Source organism: Scyliorhinus torazame, chromosome 2 (assembly GCF_047496885.1).
Source record: "Scyliorhinus torazame isolate Kashiwa2021f chromosome 2, sScyTor2.1, whole genome shotgun sequence".
In the NCBI taxonomy this organism is placed as follows: Eukaryota; Metazoa; Chordata; class Chondrichthyes; order Carcharhiniformes; family Scyliorhinidae; genus Scyliorhinus; species Scyliorhinus torazame.
Genome location: NC_092708.1, coordinates 335,771,427 through 335,784,595, shown reverse-complemented (window position 1 = coordinate 335,784,595; position 13,169 = coordinate 335,771,427).

The window sequence follows — 13,169 nt, the reverse complement described above, 5'->3', positions numbered from 1 at the left end:
ACCTGGGGAGGACAGTCATTTTCACAGTCTGTACCCTCCCAGCCAGAAGTGCAGCACATACATGCTGTGGTACAACAGGTAGAGGTAGGAACCCCCCGAGGGGACAGATGGTTGGAGGGCAGGCCGACCCCAGGCACAGCAGTCCAGGAGGGCTTTGCGCTTCTGGAATGGACGGTCCCATCGATTGTGGAGATGCAGTCGCAGAGCCAGGGACGACATGAGGGGTTGTCAGCGAGCATCCAGCACCTGCAGGCACAGGTGATTGAATGCAACCGTGTGCAGGAGGAGGTGGTGCCAACAATGTGTGCCAGCCAGCCAACACCGTACTGGTGGAGTCCACGGTGGAGGCCTTCGGGACGAAGGTTTCAGCCAAGGGTCCACATGTACAAGGCCTGGGCAATCTGTGCAGGCGGTGGCCAAGGCCCAGGACGGGGCTGCCCTATCATAGGCAAGTACCAGAGCCACCTAGACATTGCAGCAATGCTCCAGAGCGTGTAGCCCAGTTACAGTGGGCCATGGTTGAGAGCGTCTGCGGCATTGCCCAGGCGCTGGCTGACATGGCACAGACTCAGAGGGAGGTGGCCCAGTGCCGGAGGGAGGTGGCAGAGTCACTGGCTGATGTGGTGCAGTCCCAGACAGAAGTGGTCCACTCCCTGCGCTCCATGGCCGCAAGCAAGCAGATCCTGATTGAGGCGAGAGCGGGCCTCAAGAACTGACAGTTCCAGGTGGCAGGGGAGCCTCCGCTCGCACCCCCATCCCGTGGAGTAGCCTGGGTCCATCGGGCACCTAGAGGGAGAAGATGATGGGGCCCAGACCGGTGACGCAGTTAAGTTGGAACTGGTGCAGGGCACAGGATAGCGTTGGGGCGAGGGCACAAAGCTTATATATTTGTGCACGTTACAACTTACCTCGGTGCTCTGTCAGAAGGGTGTGAGGGATAGGTTGGTCTGGGCTTGCCGCAGATGGGGTGCATTGGAGGGTGGACGTTGTGGTGGGTTGGCCCAGAGACAGCAGTTCAGCCAGCGCTCATCGCCCCTGTGTTCACCCCCCCCCCCTCCCCACCCCGACCAATCAATTCGATGGGACCATGTGATGGGAATGTCAGCTTGCATGCAAGGTTCACGCAGGTGGATGGTGGGTGGAAAGTGCTACCATGGGCAGGAAGGTCACCATTGCTGGTCGTATTCCAATATCCACTGATGGCAGGGGGTGAAAGGCCGACGTGTTAGCATGGTCCGTACCTCCGAACCCAACAAGGTCCAATGGGCTACATGGTGGCCCCGGTTGGCATTGCGGATTCTGCTCCCATATGTCACCCCCATCCGGCACCCCCCTGTAGGGCTACTGGGAGCATTGCCCTTGGGAGGCAGCATGATGTCCCACCGGCGGGTGGTGACTGGTTTGAGTGGGGGGGGGGGGGGGGGGTGGTATGGCAGAGGCGGGGGCTGGATATAGGGGCACCCATAAGGCCGGTGTCACTCTGCAGAACCACAGGCAAGGAGGGTGGACAGATGGATGCACAGCAAGGTGGATGCCTTGCAGGCCACTGCAATAGCGGTACATGCCTGCCCCCCCCCCTCCCCCTCCCTCCCCCCCAAGCAGGGCCTGTTATCCCCCACCCCCACACAGCCAGTGTCAGGAGAACTGCCCACGGTCACGCCTCTGCATGTCCTACCTCCTCTCTCCCTCATCAGCCACAGCGTCCATTTCCTAATTTTTAAAAGCACAAGTGAACCTCGCCGTCAGGATTACCCCCCCCCCCCCCCCCCCCCCCCCACACGTGCGGAGAATACCGGGTCAGGCCCGCCAATGATATGCGAACGGCATTTACTGTAAGTGCAGAGTGGAACGTATTGACGCCGCTGTTGAAACACCGGAGAACTTTATATTTGGCGTGAACCCAGCACCTGCCACAATTTCGGCATCAAGACCTATTCTCTCATTCCATTTAGAGAATGGAATGCTGCAATAGCGCAAGCGAGGGGAGCAAAGAAAGAGACCACCAAATGTCACAAACAGTTCTTAAGGTAAACATAAAGAGAGGGTTGAAGCGCTTCCGGGTGCGGCGATGACCAGCTAGGTCGCACGTTTCGGCAGCTCCCGGTGAAACGGACGTTTGGGCTCTTGATAGGAGCCCCAACGGCAATTTTGACGGCTAAAAACACTGTGCGGTAAACCAGAAGGGAATCCCCCCTGGATACGGATGAAAAAAGGAGGAGAAAGTGGCCGGATTGCAGTGGATCCTTTAGAACAGCGGCAAGGAAGGCAAGCAAAAACCAAGATGGCGTCGGAAGGTGGCAGTTTAACATGGGGCCCTGAACAACAAGAGTTCTTGAAATGCTGTGTGGAAGAGCTCAAAAAGGAAATGAAGAAAGAGCTGTTGGCCCCGATACTACAGGCGATCGAAGGGCTAAAGGAGGAACAAAAGACCCAGGAGCGGGAGCTTCGGGTCGTGAAGGCAAAGGCAGCCGAGAATGAGGACGACATACAGGGCCTGGTGGTGAAGACGGAGACGCATGAGGCACATCAGAAACGATGTGTGGAAAGGTTGGAGGCACTGGAGAACAACGCAAGGAGGAACAATCTGAGGATTCTTGGTCTTCCTGAAGGTGCGGAGGGAGCGGACGTCGGGGCATATGTGAGCACGATGCTGCACTCGTTAATGGGAGCGGAGGCCCCGGCGGGTCCGTTGGAGGTGGAGGGAGCATACCGAGTGATGGCGCGAGGACCGAGAGCAGGAGAAATTTCCAGAGCCATAGTGGTGAGATTCCTCCGTTTTAAGGATAGAGAAATGGTCCTTAGATGGGCAAAGAAAACTCGGAGCAGTAAATGGGAGAAAGCGGTGATCCGCGTTTATCAAGACTGGAGTGCGGAGGTGGCGAGAAGGAGGGCGAGCTTTAATCGGGCCAAGGCGGTGCTTCATAAAAAGAAGATAAAATTTGGAATGCTGCAACCGGCAAGACTGTGGGTCACATATCGAGGAAGGCACCACTACTTTGAGACGGCGGATGAAGCGTGGACTTTTATTGTGGAAGAAAAACTGGAATGAGCGGGTTATTAAAAAGAACGTTTGAACAAAGTGGTGGGGCGAATGTGGGGGGCGAAGAGGGGGGTTAAAAAGGGGGGAAAGAGGAGTTTTATGTACTAATCCTGCGATGTGGTAACTTTTCTCTCTTCCACAGGTGGTGATGGGGGGAGGAGGGGAGGTGGAGGAGATGGGGCGTTGGCCATTGGGGACGGGGCCAAGGGAGAAGCGCGGGCTTGGTTCCCGCGCTATGATAATCATGGCGGGAATAGAGAAGCAGGAAGGAGGGGGCGTCGCACGGTGCGAGCCGAGGTCACGGGGGGAAGCCGAGGTCGGCCAGAGTTTGCTGACTTCTGGGAGCAACATGGGGGGAGTAATTACGCTAGCGGGGGGGGGGGGGGGTGGGAAGGGGGAATTACTGGGTTGCTGCTGCTGGGGAGAGGGGGGAGCTGGTATGGGAGGGGATGGGCGGGGGGGCACTGCCTGGGGGAGATACAACTGCGTGGGAACCGGGTGAGGAGCTGGAAAAAGGGGATGGCTAATCGACAAGGGGGGGGGTAGGAAGCCCCCCACCCCGGCTGATCACGTGGAACGTGAGAGGGCTGAATGGGCCGATAAAGAGGGCACGGGTATTCGCACACCTTAAGAAACTTAAGGCAGATGTGGTTATGTTACAGGAAACGCACCTGAAACTGATAGACCAGGTTAGGCTACACAAAGGATGGGTGGGGCAGGTGTTCCATTCGGGGCTAGATGCGAAAAACAGGGGGGTGGCTATATTAGTGGGAAAGCGGGTAATGTTCGAGGCAAAGACTATAGTGGCGGATAACGGGGGCAGATACGTGATGGTGAGTGGCAAACTACAGGGGGAGACGGTGGTTTTGGTAAACGTATATGCCCCGAACTGGGATGATGCCAATTTTATGACGCGGATGCTAGGACGCATTCCGGACCTAGAGATGGGAAAGCTGATAATGGGGGGAGATTTTAATACGGTGTTGGAACCAGGGCTGGATAGGTCGAAGTCCAGGACTGGAAGGAGGCCGGCAGCAGCCAAGGTACTTAAAGATTTTATGGAGCAAATGGGAGGTGTAGACCCGTGGAGATTTAGCAGACCTAGGAGTAAGGAGTTCTCGTTTTTCTCCTATGTCCATAAAGTCTACTCGCGAATAGACTTTTTTGTGCTGGGAAGGGCGTTGATCCCGAAGGTGAGGGGAACGGAGTATACGGCTATAGCCATTTCGGATCACGCTCCACACTGGGTAGACTTGGAGATAGGGGAGGAAACTGGAGGGCGCCCACCCTGGAGAATGGACATGGGACTAATGGCAGATGAGGGGGGGTGTCTAAGGGTGAGGGGGTGCATTGAAAAGTACTTGGAACTCAATGATAATGGGGAGGTCCAGGTGGGAGTGGTCTGGGAGGCGTTGAAGGCGGTGGTTAGAGGGGAGCTGATATCAATAAGGGCACATAAAGGGAAGCAGGAGAGTAAGGAACGGGAGCGGTTGCTGCAAGAACTTTTGAGGGTGGACAGACAATATGCGGAAGCACCGGAGGAGGGACTGTACAGGGAAAGGCAAAGGCTACATGTAGAATTTGACTTGCTGACTACGGGCATGCAGAGGCACAATGGAGGAAGGCACAGGGTGTACAGTACGAATATGGGGAGAAGGCGAGTGAATGGAGTGTTCAAGACATTTTATAAAAAATTATATGAAGCTCAACCCCCGGATGGGAGGGAGAGAATGATGGGCTTCTTGGATCGGCTGGAATTTCCCAAGGTGGAAGAGCAGGAAAGGGTGGGACTGGGAGCACAGATCGAGGTAGAAGAAGTGGTGAAAGGAATTAGGAGCATGCAGGCGGGAAAGGCCCCGGGACCGGATGGATTCCCAGTCGAATTCTATAGAAAATATGTGGACTTGCTCGCCCCGGTATTGACGAGGACCTTTAATGAGGCAAAGGAAAGGGGACAACTGCCCCCGACTATGTCTGAAGCAACGATATCGCTTCTCTTAAAGAAGGAAAAGGACCCGCTACAATGCGGGTCCTATAGACCTATTTCCCTCCTAAATGTAGATGCCAAGATCCTGGCCAAGGTAATGGCAATGAGAATAGAGGAATGTGTCCCGGGGGTGGTCCACGAGGACCAAACTGGGTTTGTGAAGGGGAGACAGCTGAACACGAATATACGGAGGCTGTTAGGGGTAATGATGATGGCCCCACCAGAGGGGGAAACGGAGATAGTAGTGGCGATGGATGCCGAGAAAGCATTTGATAGAGTGGAGTGGGATTATTTGTGGGAGGTGTTGAGGAGATTTGGTTTTGGAGAGGGGTATGTTAGATGGGTGCAGCTGTTGTATAGGGCCCCGATGGCGAGCGTGGTCACGAATGGACGGGGATCTGCATATTTTCGGCTCCATAGAGGGACAAGGCAGGGATGCCCTCTGTCCCCATTATTGTTTGCACTGGCAATTGAGCCCCTGGCGATAGCGTTGAGGGGTTCCAAGAAGTGGAGGGGAGTACTTAGAGGAGGAGAAGAGCACCGGGTATCTTTGTATGCGGACGATTTGTTACTATACGTGGCAGACCCGGCGGAGGGGATGCCAGAAATAATGCGGATACTTGGGGAGTTTGGGGATTTTTCAGGGTATAAATTGAACATGGGGAAAAGTGAGTTGTTTGTGGTGCATCCAGGGAAGCAGAGTAGAGAAATAGAGGACCTACCGTTGAGGAAGGTAACAAGGGACTTTCGTTACCTGGGGATCCAGATAGCCAAGAATTGGGGCACATTGCATAGGTTAAATTTAACGCGGTTGGTGGAACAAATGGAGGAGGATTTCAAGAGATGGGATATGGTATCCCTGTCACTGGCAGGGAGGGTGCAGGCGGTTAAGATGGTGGTCCTCCCGAGATTCCTCTTTGTGTTTCAGTGCCTCCCGGTGGTGATCACGAAGGCTTTTTTTAAAAGGATTGAAAAGAGCATCATGGGTTTTGTGGGCCGGGAAGACCCCGAGAGTGAGGAAGGGATTCTTACAGCGTAGCAGGGATAGGGGGGGGGGCTGGCACTACCGAGCCTAAGTGAGTATTATTGGGCCGCTAATATTTCAATGGTGAGTAAGTGGATGGGAGAGGAGGAGGGAGCGGCGTGGAATAGATTAGAGAGGGCGTCCTGTAGGGGGACTAGCCTACAGGCTATGGTGACAGCCCCATTGCCGTTCTCACCGAGGAACTACACCACAAGCCCGGTGGTGGTGGCTACACTGAAGATTTGGGGACAGTGGAGACGGCATCGGGGAAATACTGGAGCCTTGGGGGGGTCCCCGATAAGAAACAACCATAGGTTTGCCCCGGGGGGAATGGATGGGGGATATGGAATGTGGCAAAGAGCAGGAATAACGCAACTGAAAGATCTGTTTGTGGATGGGAAGTTCGCGAGTCTGGGAGCGCTGACCGAGAAATATGGGTTGCCCCAAGGGAATGCATTCAGGTATATGCAACTGAGGGCTTTTGCGAGGCAACAGGTGAGGGAATTCCCGCAGCTCCCGACACAAGAGGTGCAGGACAGAGTGATCTCAAAGACATGGGTGGGGGATGGTAAGGTGTCAGATATATATAGGGAAATGAGGGACGAAGGGGAGACTATGGTAGATGAACTAAAAGGGAAATGGGAAGAAGAGCTGGGGGAGGAGATCGAGGAGGGGCTGTGGGCAGATGCCCTAAGCAGGGTAAACTCGTCGTCCTCGTGCGCCAGGCTAAGCCTGATTCAGTTTAAGGTATTACACCGGGCGCATATGACTGGAGCACGGCTCAGTAAATTTTTTGGGGTGGAGGATAGGTGTGCGAGGTGCTCGAGAAGCCCAGCGAATCATACCCATATGTTTTGGTCATGCCCGGCACTACAGGGGTTTTGGATGGGGGTGACAAAGGTGCTTTCAAAAGTAGTGGGGGTCCGGGTCGAACCAAGCTGGGGGTTGGCTATATTGGGGGTTGCACAAGAGCCGGGAGTGCAGGAGGCAAGAGAGGCCGATGTTTTGGCCTTTGCATCCCTAGTAGCCCAGCGCAGGATATTGTTAATGTGGAAAGAAGCCAAGCCCCCGGGGGTGGAGACCTGGATAAATGACATGGCAGGGTTTATAAAGCTAGAGCGGATTAAGTTCGTTCTAAGGGGGTCGGCTCAAGGGTTCACCAGGCGGTGGCAACCGTTCGTCGAATACCTCGCAGAAAGATAGATGGAATGGAAAAAAGAAGGCAGCAGCAGCAGCCCAGGATCGGGGGGGGGGGGGGGGTGGGGGGGTGGAGGAGGAACCAGAAGGACTCTCAGGGTTGTTAATATATACTGGATAATATGTATAGGTCGTTGCGACAGATAATTATATATTGGACTGTTAAATTATATTTTTGGAGAGTGTTACTTGTGATAAGGCAGTTGCCAATTAGGGTTAGTTTTCATTTTTGTTATTTATTATTTATTCATTTTTTGTTTATAAAATAGGTCATTGTTATTTGTGTTGTTATAATATTGTGTAAAGGATGCACAATGTACTGTGTTGGTTGACCAAAAATTTTCAATAAAATATTTATAAAAAAAGAGAGGGTTGAAGCCACGGGGAGGTAGGTGTCAGAATACTGGAAAAGGATAATAGGGAACATTGTGCAGGAAGACGTATGGCCAAAGAAATGGGTGCGGAGCTAAATGAAATTGAAAAGTTGCTCCATGTTGTGCCAAGCTTGATATTAGAGGCAGAAAGGCAAGAGATTAAACTGAGACTTTTGCTGAGGACTAATCACTTGGTAGAGAGAAGGCCACAACTGACTGCGAAAAGCCAACAAGGTCTAAGATTGATAGAACAGATGTGAAGAGGAAGAATCCAGTGGGTTGTAGGCATCCACGAATCATGAATCTTGTGATCATCGCCACCTGAAAAGAAGAAAATACATTTTTGGTTGAAGGATCAGATGAGGCAACGGGTGAAATATAGCTACAGACCTGGGCAGCTTTGAGATGGAGTCAGTCAATATTGGTGATGAGTGATGTTGAGAGTTTGAATGTAGCGGCACAAGGTATTAGCGGAAACTTCAGGACGTGGTGAGAGTTGCGGTTCAAGAAATACTGAATATTTCATAAAGAATATGAGGTTTACTCCTTGTGATATGCAAAATGTATTTCCAAGTAACCTCTGCCTGTTCATTTATTTCATCAGGATTAAGGGAAGTTGCACAGACATCTGTCTAGGTTTCTAATCTGCTGTGTTTTAAGAATTTTGCTTGGCAATTCAAGTTGCCCTAAGTATAGCATAGGTGCACACACATTCTGCATCTTCGTTGCTTTCAGGTCACTTTAATAATTATAAATTCCTTCTTTGGGTAAAAAGATTAACACGGATAATGTAGTTCCAGCATTTGTAATTAGATATTTCTCCATAGATGTTTTGAGTATCTCTACCGTCTTCATACTTCAGCATTGCTACACATATCATTGGCAGGTGACATGAACCCATCTATCATCCAAATAGTCAGTTTATTTTTAGATTTGTTTGCGGCCAGCGTCAATCATTGCAGAATGAACCATCAAATCAGTAAGCATGGTCAGGCTGCACAACTGTAGAGGATATTACAACCAAACCTGATCCAACCCATCCACACCTCGAGATAGCATCAAAATAGTTCCCAGACTGGTTTCCTCTTTGTTTCTTTTGCGTTGAAACATTTTTTCACATGGGTGACATCAGCTAGCTGAATAAAGATCAGGGATAAAACCGGAATGGTCCTTGTCTGAACAGCTCAGTGCCACATAATGGTGGTGCAATTGTTAGTTTGATGCAGTGTTCACACTATTTCCTTGGAGCTGGAAATTTATGTTCCACTCTAGAGCAGAAATATGTAAATCTATACTAACACCTCACTGCATTGTTAGGTGTCAACATTAACGGAGGTCCTTTCTGCATTTTTAAGGAGATGCAAAAGATTTTGTTGCATATTTCTGAAAAGTAGGGATCATTCCCAGTGTCCCAATCAGGAGTTCTCTCTTAACGATCACCAACACAAAAAGGGTAACTTATCACATTTATTGTATTGCTATCTTGAGACCTTGCTGTGTGCAGGTTAGCTGCTATGTTGCCAACAATGCCTACACTTCAAATAAGAAATGTGTTGGTTGCGAAGCATCCGGGATGCCTCGAGCACATGAATGGTGCAATAGAAATAGAAATGATAGCCTTTTAAAAAACGTTTGAGAGATAGATTTCCCAAGGTCAGTTGTTTTGTTGGGAGGAGGTTATGAAGTGGAGATCAGTCACAATATACAAGCAGCACCTGTGGCAGAACTGTAGAGGATATTACAACCAAACCTGATCCAACCCATCCACACCTCTGATAGCATCAAAATAGTTCCCAGACTGGTTTCCGCTGTTTCTTTTGCGTTGAAACATTTTTTCACATGGGTGACATCAGCTAGCTGAATAAAGATCAGGGATAAAACCGGAATAGTCCTTGTCTGAACATCTCAGTGCCACATAATGGTGGTGCAATTGTCCACTAAATCATTGAGGATGCCTTAAGGTATTAAGGAAAAGTTTTAAAACATTAAATCTTGTCATGTTATCCTTTCAACTTTGAACTGGAAGTTTGAATTACTTTTTCCTAAGTTATCAGTCTCTAAAGGGATCCATAACACCAGAATTGAATGTTAATACCCCTGGCCGACTTGGAGAGATTTGAAGTGGGGCAGATGCTCAATTTTTAAATGTAAAAAAAATTTTTTTATAAAAGGTTTTCATAAAATATCAATAACAAAATGAGAAAGAAAAAAGAACCCAACAGGGTTAAGTACAAAACACAATCCAAAAAAGGAACCCCCCAAACCCCTCCCCATGTACATAAATAATAAATTAACATTAAGACCCCGACTTAACACAACAGGTGTATACACCCCCTCAGACCAGCCAGTGTAAATGACAAACAAAAATAAAGTAACCCCCCCCCCCCCGAGCTGCTGCTGCCATTGACCAATGTCTATCGTTCTGCCAGAAAGTCTAAGAACGGTTGCCACCGCCTGAAGAACCCTTGCACAGACCCTCTCAAGGCAAATTTCACCCTCTCCAATTTAATGAACCCTGCCATATCGCTGATCCAGGATTACACGCTTGGGGGGCCTCGCATCTTTCCACTGAAGGAGAATCCTTCGCCGGGCTACCAGGGATGCAAAGGCCAGAATTCCAGCCTCTTTCGCCTCCTGCACTCCTGGCTCCTCTGCCACCCCAAATATTGCGAGCCCCCAGCTCGGTCTGACCCTGGATCCTATCACCCTCGACACCGTCCTCGCTACTCCCTTCCAAAATTCCTCCAGAGCTGGCCATGCCCAGAACATATGGGTGTGATTTGCTGGGCTCCCTGAGCACCATACACACCTGTCGTCACCCCCAAAGAACCGGCTCATCCTTGTCCCGGCCCTGTGCAGCACCTTAAACTGTATGAGGCTGAGCCTCGCGCACAAAGAGGAAGAATTCACCCTCCCTAGGGCATCTGCCCACGTCCCCTCTTCGATCTCCTCTCCCAACTTCTCCTCCCACTTACCTTTCAACTCCACCACCGAGGCCTCCTCCTCCTCCTGCATCACCTGGTAAGTTTCCGAGATCTTCCCCACTCCCACCCCCCTTGAGAGTACCCTGTCCTGTACTGTGTGTGGCAGTAGCCACGGGAATTCCACCACCTGCCGCTGGCAAATGCCCTTACCTATAAGTACCTGAAGGTGTTCCCCCGGGGAGCCTGTACTTCTCCTCCAGCTCACCCAAGCTAGCGAACCTCCCGTCCACAAACAGGTCCCCCAACTTTCATATCCCTGCCCTGTGCCACCCTGAAAACCCTCCACCTGTTCTTCCTGGGGCGAACTGGTGGTTCCCCCGTAATGGGGATCACGCCAAGGCCCCAACTTCCCCCCATGCCGCCTCCACTGCCCCCAAATTTTGAGGGCCGTCACCACCACCGGGCTTGTGGCATACCTCCTTGGAGGGAGCGGCAGCGGCGCCGTTGCCAGCGCCCCCAGACTCGTACCCACACAGGACGCCTCCCCCTCCATCACCCACTTGCGCACCATCGTCGCATTGGCGGCCCAGTAGTACCCAGAGGTTGGGCAGTGCCAGCCCCCCCCCCCTATCTCTACTCTGCTCCAGGAACACCCTTCTCACCCTCTGAGTCCCTCGTGCCCACACAAACCCCATTATACTCTTGTTCACCAGCCTGAAAAAAGCCTCCGGGATAAACACGGGGAGGCACTGGAACAGGAACAAAAACCTTGGGAGCACCGTCATTTTGATTGACTGCACCCTACCCGCCAAGGACAGCGGCAACGCGTCCCACCTCTTGAACTCCTCCTCCATTTGCTCCACCAGCCTTTTAAAGTTAAGCCTATGCAGGGTCCCCCAGCTCCTGGCCACCTGGACCCCCAAATATCTGAAGCTCCTCGCCGCCCTTTTTAGTGGGAGCTCGCCAATCCCCCTCTCCTGGTCCCCTAGCTGAACTACGAACAGCTCGCTCTTCCCCATATTGAGCTTGTACCCCGAAAAGTCCCCGAATTCCCTAAGGATCCTCATTACCTCTGGCATTCCTCCCACCGGGTCCGCCACATACAGCAGCAGGCCGTCCGCATAAAGCGACACCCTATGCTCCTCCCCACCCCGCACCAACCCCCTCCAGTTCCTCGACTCTCAGTGCCATAGCCAGGGGTTCAATCGCCAGTGCGAAGAGCAGGGGGGACAGGGGACACCCGTCTCGTCCCTCGGTGCAACCAAAAGTACTCGGACCTCCTCCTATTTGTGGCCACACTCGCCATCGGGATCTCATACAACAGCCTAACCCACCTGACAAACACCTCCCCAAACCCGAACCTCTTCAGCACCTCCCACAGGTACCCCCACTCTATCCTATTGAAGGCTTTCTCAGCGTCCATCGCCACCACTATCTCCGCCTCCCCCTCCCTCGCCGGCATCATGATAACGTTCAAAAGCCTCCACACATTCGCGTTCAACTGCCTCCCCTTCACAAACCCCGTCTGGTCTTCATGGATGATCTGCGGCACACAATCCTTAATCCTCGTGGCTAAGACCTTCGCCAGCACCTTGGCATCTACATTTAGCAAGGAAATCGGTCTGTAAGACCCACATTGCAGGGGATCCTTGTCCCGCTTCAGGATCAAGGAGATCAGTGCCCGGGACATCGTCGGGGGTAAAGCCCCCCCCTCCCTTGCCTCATTAAAGGTCCTAACTAACAGCGGGCCCAACAGGTCCATATATTTTTTATAGAACTCGACCGGGAAACCGTCCGGCCCCGGTGCCTTACCCGCCTGCATGCTTCCTATCCCTTTGATCAGCTCCTCCAGCCCAATCGGGGCCCCCAGTCCTGCCACCAGTCCCTCTTCCACCTTTGGAAACCTCAATTGCTCCAGGAAACGGCCCATCCCTCCCTCCTCCCGTGGGGGCTCGGATCGGTACAATTCCTCGTAGAAGTCCCTGAAGACCCCATTGATGCCAACCCCACTCCGCACCACGCTCCCTACCCGGTCCTTAACTCCCCCGATCTCCCTAGCTGCGTCCCGCTTCCGAAGCTGATGCGCCAGCATCCGGCTTGCCTTTTCCCCAATACTCGTAGACCGCCCCCTGGGCCTTCCTCCACTGCACCTCCGCCCTCTTGGTGGTCACCAGGTCGAATTCGGCCTGGAGGCTGCGCCTCTTCCTCAACAATCCTTCCTCAGGCTCTTCCGCATACCTCCTGTCTACCCTCACCATCTCCCCCACCAGCCTCTCCCTCTCCCCCCCGCTCCTTGTGGGCCCTAATGGATATCAGCTCTCCCCTCACCACCGCCTTCAGTGCCTCCCATACCATCCCCACTCGGACCTCCCTGTTGTCGTTGGTCTCCAAGTACCTCTCTATACTTCCTCGGACGCGCTCGCTCACCTCCTCGTCCGCCAACAGCCCCACCTCCAAGCGCCACAGCGGGCGCTGGTCCCTCTCCAAGTCCACCCAATGCAGGGCGTGGTCCAAAATGGCTATTGCCGAATACTCGGTATCCTCTACTCTCGCTATCAGCGCCCTACTCAAAATGAAAAAGTCGATTCAGGAATAAGCCTTATGGACATGTGAGAAGAATGAA